The sequence below is a fragment of the Semicossyphus pulcher genome, unplaced genomic scaffold (assembly GCF_022749685.1).
Source record: "Semicossyphus pulcher isolate SPU_LCO1_2020_fin unplaced genomic scaffold, fSemPul1.0.p SCAF_8, whole genome shotgun sequence".
Taxonomy (NCBI): Eukaryota; Metazoa; Chordata; class Actinopteri; order Labriformes; family Labridae; genus Semicossyphus; species Semicossyphus pulcher.
This window is the reverse complement of record NW_027211759.1, coordinates 12,785,743-12,795,157: the sequence shown is the minus strand read 5'-3', so window position 1 is coordinate 12,795,157 and position 9,415 is coordinate 12,785,743.

The following is a 9,415-nucleotide window of genomic DNA, read 5'->3' as shown; positions in this document are numbered from 1 at the left end:
GATCGTGCTCCATGCAATTGAAAACAATAAGATAAGATAATGGCCGCTCTGATGTATCGTAACAAGGAAAGCTCAAGTAATAATTAATAATACTGAATCATGGCACCATTCCATTAAGGTGTGTTGCATCATTACCTGCTATGACACTTACTACATCTTATCTCTTTGTCCTGTACACGTGTGTGCAGTTTACTACGCACTGTGAAACCTTGTCGGTGACAAAGTAAACAAAGGATTTTTCGATCTGCAGGCTGTAAAACGCTCAGTCTCAATCCGACCAGCAGTGTTGACAGGCTGTAAAATATCGTCACAGAAATAGTCAACATTCTAGCTGATGGTCTGATTTGTTGTTGTTGTTGTTGTTGTTCTTTAAATTCTCACTGTACATTTAATGAAGGGATTGTTTTGTTGGTGAAAAGCACAGGAACTATCAGTGTTAACAATGGTTCTGTTGTAGTCAGTGTGACAGTGAGCCAGCATGCACAATACTATACTCTATATAAATGGTAAAGTACACTTTCAGAAGTTCACCCTATAGTCCGTAGTAAGTTTATAAATCATTTCTAAAGCCGGGGACGTGCCTTGTGTCTTTTTGCAGCGTTGGCTGTGCACGTCGTCAAACATGAGCAGTATGCACATGAACAGTAGGAGCAGTGCAGAGGCAGAGGGGATGTAACAGGGTCAACACAGCAACAGGGACAACAACGGCAGAAAGTTATGAAGACAAGCTGGTCGACCAAGTGCGCAATTATCCACATCTGTACGATGTGTCATTGCCACCGCACACTCTGACAAACATGCCTGTTAAAATAGCTGGTGACCTAAAACCTTCAAAGCTAAATGGATGTTACGTCTGTTAACTGTTGGTTAACTGTTGTTTCCTTTTTTTCTTTAAAGAGGATTTTTCTGGCTTTTGTCTTTATTTGATAGGACAGCTGAAGAGAGAGAGGAAGTATGGGGAGTAGAGAGTGGAGGATGACATCCACCAAATGATCCTTCTTCTCTTGTAAGATGCGTAGAACTACTGCGTGAACGGTTACGTTCATGACACATCCGTGAGTATCTCCAGCCTCAGTCATCACTCTTAGCACTTTTTTGCTTGTGGTCATTTTTGAGGACACTATAAGTATTAGTGTAATTCACTGTGTGATAAATCAGTGATATTCCAGTGTTGTGCATACCGGCTTACTGTCATGGCTGCAGGAAGACAGCCCTCGTTTATGTTATCAGTTACACCTTAGCTTGGTGTGCAGTGAGTCATAATGTTTCATACATACATGTAGTCTCAGTGAATGTATGGGAAAGGTCGAGGCTGTGTTCAGTCATCCCTACCTTATTCTCTAATAACCACTTACTATACATTTCCATATAGAACATATAAGGTGTCTTAGATTGCACACCTTATATCTTCCTTAGGTAATCCAACTCGATGTTGTCCTGATCTGTGCTCAACTAGTGTTGTCTTCAAAACCCCCTGTGAGGCCTAAATAGGGGTCACAGGCCTGAAGGATAAATAAATATAACAGAAAAAGTCCTTTTATCATATCAGCCATGTTTCCAGTGTTGGCAGAAGTTGCTTTCTGAATCATCTAGCCCTTTCTTTCTTAACCGTGAAAGCTTCCTGATGCTCGTTCTGTATTGATATAAAAAAACAAAACAAGTGTTGCACACGGCAGCTTATGTCATATTCGCTCTCTTCTTCTGCCTCATGGTGTCTTTATTTAACAACAGAACATTCACACTTCAAGACATTTGTGAAGTGAAGTACAAAAAGTACCCCCAAAAAAATTCTAATGGCGAGAAAGCCAGTGAATCACGCAACCCTGTCCAGGCTGAATCTTCAAATATGTATGAAGCACTAAGAGAGTCGGGGGTTTATTCTCAGAAGTCATCATGTTAAGGATCACATGGAGGAAGGATGCGGCTGTTTGCACATGTGTGTGCTTGTGGGCGAGTGACACGAGAAAGAGATTGGGGGGGGGGGCAAAGAGGCAGACAGAGGTGACTGACTGGAGGATCACTAGAGGAATTAGAAAGGGAGTGTTTAAATGTGAGAGAGGGCAGTGAGGGGGCAGGAGCAGGATTAGTGCACTGTATCTAGAGTGATAGAAGGTATGTGTGTGTTTGAGAGAGAAAGTTGGGGGCAGGGGAGTGAGAGAGAGAGAGAGGGAGAGAGAGAGAGAGTGTCACGTGTATGCCAGAATAAGCACAGAGCTGCACCAGGGCGATCTCTGGACACAGCAGCAGCAGCAGCAGCAGAGTCAGACCCTCAGTCCCGCAGGTCCTTCATGCTCCTTCCACATGGACTTTCTGCAGCTAGAACACTGACACCTGTCCACCCCCTCCTCTTATCTAACCTCACCCCCCCTAGGATATTCTCTCGCTGTCCAGCTCTCAACACAAATCACAACCGGCTTAATGCAATAATTCAGTCTTGTAAACGTTTCCCCCGGAGGGTTTTGAACGACCTCCTCTCTGCATCATCCGCGCACATGCTGGTACGCAGAAGGACTTTACTGTGAATGTATGTTGTTGACATTTAGAAGCCATTGCACATGCACTGCCTCATTCCATCACATGCACACGAGCAGGTCCGGTGGGCGCCCTGTGGCTAAGTATAGGGTACAGTCGTCACTTAAAGTGCCATCTTGGTGTGTCTACTCCTTCTTTACAGGAAGTGATGGAGGAGAAGAGGGTTGAATCCCGGTGCTGCTCTTTTTGGATTCGCGCCAGGTATTTTTTTTTTCTCCTTCGCTTTGAAAGGTTGGGATGACATCCAAACAAAAGAGCTGTAGTCCTAATGTGGGCCTCTCAGTGATGTTATGCAAGTGTATGACTGCAGCAGCAGCAGCAGCAGCAGAAAAAAAAACACGTAGCCCACGTTGAAGCTTTTCTGTTGGTGAGGAGAGCAGAGAGCTCACACCTGGGGCAGGGCCAAGGACACGTGTTAGCCACAAACATCCCCCGCTATTAGAGATCTGTTCAGGATGGAAATTTCTGAGGTCTCTTAAACTGCACTTTAAAGTAACTCTGAATGGGTGACTAATGCATGTGTGCTACTTTGCTACAGCAGGGAGGCGATGAGGCATCTGAAGGTGAAGGTGCACTCTGACCTCTCTGATGAGGGCACCTGGAAGAAACACCTCTACATTATGTGACACAGATGATTCTCTTGAACTTTATTTTTGTTTAGTTGACAAAAACAATGAAACACACAAAAGTCACATGTGTAAAAATGCCTTCTAGTTGAATGAGATCACGTTTTGCCTAGTTAGAAATGTAATGGTCTTTTTGGCTGTACAACAAACAGCGCTGATTTTTCAATATTATGTCTTCAACCTTCAGTTCTAATTGTATTAAAGCACAGCTGCAGTGATCAGTCATCACAGAAAATGAATCGGTAACACATTAAGCAAAAATGCTTTCGCTTCGGGGGCGCTGGTTTGGCTCAGTTGGTGTACAGAGGCTACAGTCCTCGACGCGCTGAGCGCAGGCTCGACTCCGGGTCTGCCGATCATGTGGTGCATGTCATCCCCCACTCTCTACTTCATACACTTCCTGTCTCTCTTCAGCCGTCCTATAAAATAAAGGCAAAAAGAATAATTTTTTAAAAATGCTTTTGCTTTCCAAAAATTAGATTTTCAGTGTTTGTTTCAGCATTTAATCCGTTAACCAAGAAAATATTCAGCTGCCTCATGATTGTGAACAGAAAAAGGAAGTTGCGGCCACAACTTACTTACACAGGACCCAGGGGTGACAAACAGTAAATCAGCAAATGCTCGTGTGAATTTTTTTCATGCTTCTAGCAATTAGTGAACTTATTTTTCTACTTATTCCCCCAAACAGATTGTTTTTTTTTTGGGCCTGTGCCCTTATTCAATAGGAAAGTGGATTGAGTCAGAGATATGGGAGGAGATTTTGGGGATGGCATGCACGATCGGATTCGAGCTCCGGGCTGCCCAGGATGGGCCTCAGTACATGGGATAGGCACTTTAGCCAATGAGCTAAACCGACGCCCCATTAAAAGTGTAATCTAGAAGTTCTCAGTTCTGTTCTCTTTGGCGTCACCTATGGCGATAAACGGTAATAGCGGGAGCACACTTCCCAGATATCCAGACAGTGTTGCATGTGTGACGTCCGCGGTTGGCTCCGGTTGTAACTCTTGATTTTCCTCGCTGACGGTCGCTTTCCTTTTTAGACTGTTTGCCTTCATCTGAGCGTCCAATTTGCTTCTTTATCTTTGGATTTTCACTTATTTTTGAAGTTGTATCTGTAGTCATCCATCTTTTCTTTGTTTGTTCAGCCATAGTAGATTACTGTTTACTCGCAACACTTGCAGAGACCGGAGAAGCAGCCGCTTAGCTCCGCCTACCCTCTCTGGCAGACCAACCACTGCTGGCTGATGGAGAACTCGTCACTAACTGGGCGCCGCTTGTGATTTTTTTCCTGAATGTCGCCACAGACACCCAGTCTGTAATAACACTATATACTGCAAATGCAAAGACTTTCATCAGTGGGCCACAGGCTCAATCACCATTGTGTTACCTTATTCAGCGATAGATAGTGACTTAACAGACTTTTATTTACATGAAAATCTACGTGATTATAACTTGAAACCCTAAATTGAGCTTGTTAATGAAAGTGATCACGTTTCGTAAAATAGACAGAAAACATTAATTCGGTATAAAAAAGAAAAACAGAAGTTATCTTCGTCTACCCTGCGCTTTTTAGGCCCACAGTTTTCCAAAAATAAAGTCTTTCACAATTTAAAAAACCTCTTCAAACACGTGAAAACACTCGTCTGTGTTGCTGTCAGAGCAGGCCGGCGATGATGTATCGGGTCAAAACTCTGCTATGAAAGCGATATGATCACCAGCTCCTCTCCGAGTGAGGTTGGATGGTTGCCCGCAAAGAAATTATCAGCCCATATCGCATCACTTTTTGATAGGATCTCACACTAACACACCCACATAATGATCCCATAAAAGTGCTAGCAGAGGGAGCGTGGGCAGTTCTACATTGGACACAGATTTGGCGGCGAGCCTGTCATCAGCAATCTCATCAGCTCTCCACAGGGGAGCCTCAAGTGGAGACTTGATCAACCTGTTAAAAAAGTGTCTGTTTCATGTCTACATGTAATGACCTGCCAATTATCTGCTTATTTCACACCACATGATCACAGGCCTGAAATGAGCTGCTGAAAACAGAGGAGCAGTCGGTGCTTGTGTAAGGTTCACTTTTTGTCTCCTGCTGATTTTTTATCTAATAAATCCATTATGTAACCCTAACCTCCAAATTAAGATTATATTATGCAGCCGCTAGCCAAAACTGTTACATCATTTGAAATCAATATTACCTCATTTGCTGAGGGCAAAAATGAGCTGCAATAACTGTGAATCACATGAGAGTAAAGTCTATCTGAAAAGTCCTTTTTGAAGTGGAACCCGACACTGAAAAAGCCAGATTCTGTGAAATGCCTATTGGCCCGAGCACAAGCCGAGTGCAGGAATTATTCAATGTGCTGCAAAGGCAACGCTTGTGGTGAGCTCACAGTCCTCTGCATCATGCGTAGCCCTCCTCATCTGTGCGTGGAGAGCGCAGGCTAGAGCACTTACATAACCCAGTTAAAATATACCCCAGTCACATGTAACGTTCAGCCCTGCAGATAGATATCCCACTGTCGCTTGAGCTGCTCTGGCAGCCGTTCAGACATTAGAGAGAGTATAAACACACACACGCACACGCACACACACATACACAAAAGCTTTGACAGTGATTCGCTGCCAGACTTTCTCAACTGCCTGCATGTGAAGTGTGTGTGGAAAATAGTCAGGGAGCTTTCTCTCTGAGTGAAGCGCATGTGACTGAGTGGAGATGGACCGGGAAGAAGCCACAAAGGGAGAAGGGAGGGTACATGACGGGCTGCCGGAAGTCCAGCCCTTTAAAGTCGCAAAAATGCGTCCTGTATCACTTCTCCTCTGACTACATAACCTCTAACACCAACTTTAAATGCTATTGGCTGAGCCCTGTCACACACAACTGGCACCCCCCTCCTTGAAGACACACACACTCGCTGTTGCAGCGTGCCCACACTACGTGCAGTCACATTTCTGGTGTGTGGGCGGGGTTAACTCTGCGAAACTAGCATTTACTGTAACAGGATGACATATCTGGAGGTGTAAGCTACACCAGTGAGAAGTGGAAGACACGTTTTCAAACCAAGATTAACAAGAGTTACAGAGTCCAGGCTCAGCGAAGCTGCGGCCAAATTATGCAAGAAGCCCACTGCAGATTTCAGGTTTTCTGTCACTGTCATGTGCAGCATATGTGGGGAGCGTTATGAAACAGGGGCACTTGGAGCGTTTTCTGTTTTGTAATCCTTCGTGGAAGCAGACATGCTCAATTTTATTTTGAAAGATGAGTGATGACTTGTAGCGGCATAGTCCAAAGCCTTAAACATTACTTATGTAACCTTATTATTGCTAAAACACTCAGATGCGTCCTTCAGCTTATGTATGTGTCATGCTGCACATGTTTGTGTTTATGTTTGTGTCCCCTGCAGCAGCTCGACTTGTCGTTAACACAGTTATGCACATTCCAGTCGGTCTTCTCCTCCCCCTGAGCTCAAACGAAAACCTGTGCCTGGGTAACACTTCAGATTTAAGTGGTGAGCAGATATAATGTGAACAATGCTGTGAGAAGCCTGCTGATTCGGTGTCCGAATTTAGAGACACGCTGCACCGTGTAGACACACACACACACAGACACACACGTCACTATAGGTCCAGATTTGGGTACAGGACAGCATATGGCTCAAGGCCAGGGTACACTGAGCTGAGTCATATGCACAGCTCATTGCAGGGGACAGCTGCTAGTAAGAAAAGACACACACATATACATGTTCCCCTGCCAGCAGCACCCAAACACTCTCACATTTACACCCGTCTCCGCTTGCAGCATACTTTCAGGTAAGGACATGTTCTATCACTTTACAGCCTGCATTGGAAACGAGGGTCAACTGGGGCTATCAGAAAACGCCCCGCACACACGCCTGTGAACTTTTCAGTGGCTAGCTGTTGCCCAACACAGAGAGGAAACAGATCAGGCAATGTTTCTTACTGTAAATGGCACACATGCATGAAACCCTCAACAGGCCATAAGGGTTCCAGACTCTCTCGGCCCATAGGACGAGGTGCGGCACTGATGCTCACCCACGCACATGTGCTGCGATTGCCTAAAAGGGCCGATCTGGGCAGATGTGAGCTGTATGCCCTGTAATAAAGTGGGCGTGCGGTTCTGATTTGGCTTTTATTTTTTATGAATGAGAGCGGGAGACATGCAGTCTCTGTGGGATACAGAATCAGCCAGCCTCTCTGACAAATTGAAAATCACAGTGCCAGTTTGTGTTGTGTGTGACTCATCTCGCATCCTGACAGCAGAATGCACAGATAAAAGAGTTCGCTTTGTGAGGAGATTGCAAATTGCTGCTGTTGTTTCTTTATGTGGATGACAGATTGCAGCGAAATTGAACGGATCCGGATTATTGTTAATGCATGTTCCTGCTGATCACAGAGATGATTTGCGGAAGCGGAAACTTTTAACAAAGGCTGTTTGAACAGTGACCTGTCACTTATATAAGCGCAGACGCTCTACATTGTATACTGTGTCCGTACAGTGCTGCATGCTTCTGCATAAAGTAACGCTTTGATCCAAAAAATGTCTGCATCCTGTGCTTTGAAGTGCATGTGATGTATTCCATGGTGACATGGAGGCCTCGAAGACAAAAAAGGGAAATGAGCGTTTGCTGGGAATGTGTAGGAAGCTCTCAGTCGTCACAAAGTCTGGGGTCAGCGGAGGATCTGGTCCTGGGGAGCAGAGCGACATGCGACTGTTTATGGGATGTTTAAACGATGCAGCGGCTCACAGGACAATTAAAATTCAACATGAGTTGCTCCTTGTGCCAGGAGGCGTGTCACCAGCAGGGCTTTATGGCTTCTACAGTGTCTGTATGTGGTGTGCATTCTTCACAGCAGGATGTGATTAAAGACACAGCAGCAAAGAGAAAACCATCCGTTTGGACCTTTGGCAGCGGGTGCCCTTGTCCTGCCTGCTCCTCACATTAAACAAAAGTAGCAACATGCGCTCTGCTATGTTCACATGGCCACTAAGTGCTCCTAGAATCCAATCACAACACACAAGCTCATTATGGAAAAGCACCGAAGACAGTCCAAGAAGTCCTTGTGCATTTTATGTCAGACAGATTTGCACCCAGTTGTTAAAACAGTCTGGGCAGAGTTTTTGGCTCAGTAAACATCTCACAGTGCTTTCACACACGTGACCCGTTCACTCTGCAGAAAGAAGGGAAAGAAATGTGTGTTGTTTTTAAATCCTGTTTGTTCTCATCGTCAATCGAGGGAGACGATGAGAGGAGGGCTGGTTATGCTTTCTGAGTGGGTGTCTCCCAAGCGCACGTGATCACGTTTGCTGTGAGATGGTTCGTGACTCACCGGCTCCAGGCTCAGGAGCCTCGTCTGGCCTCTGACAGAGTGCTCCTAATCCCACCCTCTCAGGCAGTCAAACGGAGGTCCTGTGAGTCATGCCTTCATCATGAATGTGTCCAAAAAAACAAACACATACACACATAAAAAGAGTGAGCACAGGCTCAATTCAACTGCATCTTTAATGACAGACCCATTTGCTGGTAAAATGATGCACTTATTAAAGTTTAAAGGCTGGAGCTGTTAAAGATGAGTAGCACAAAATAAGACGTCTCGTGACTCATGTAAACCCAAATTAAGAGGCGAATATGAGCGATGGAAAGCACATCTGCTGAAGTACAATTTTGAGATACTCAGAGTTTTTGTCATTTCAGAAGTAAATATTGAACTTTTCTTCCCTGAAGAGCTAAAGTTATTTCAATCAATCAATTAATCAATGTCTTTGTCCCCAGTGGTGCTTTCAGCAGTGGGATGTGTACATTTAGCACACATAACAAACAACAGTTGAAATAACATGTGGGCTATTTAACATGTATTTAAAGTATAAACACAGTGTTATATAATTATACAATTACATTATTATTGTGCACACAGAAGCTGTAGTGTTATAGAGCAGGGGTGGCCAACCCTGCTCCTGGAGAGCTACCTTCCTGCATGTTATAAGTTTCTCCACACTCCAACACACCTGATTCGAATGTTTCGCTCATTACCAATCCCCTGAGACGCTTCAGTTGGTTGATAACGAGCAGATCATTCGAATCAGGTGTGTTAGAGTGCGGAGAAACCTAGAACATGCAGGAAGGTGGCTCTCCAGGAGCAGGGTTGGCCACCCCTGTAATAGAGCAACACTTTAGGTAGGTATCTCTCATTGCAATCTAATTAACATATTTATTATATAAAGGTTCAATCTGAAGAGT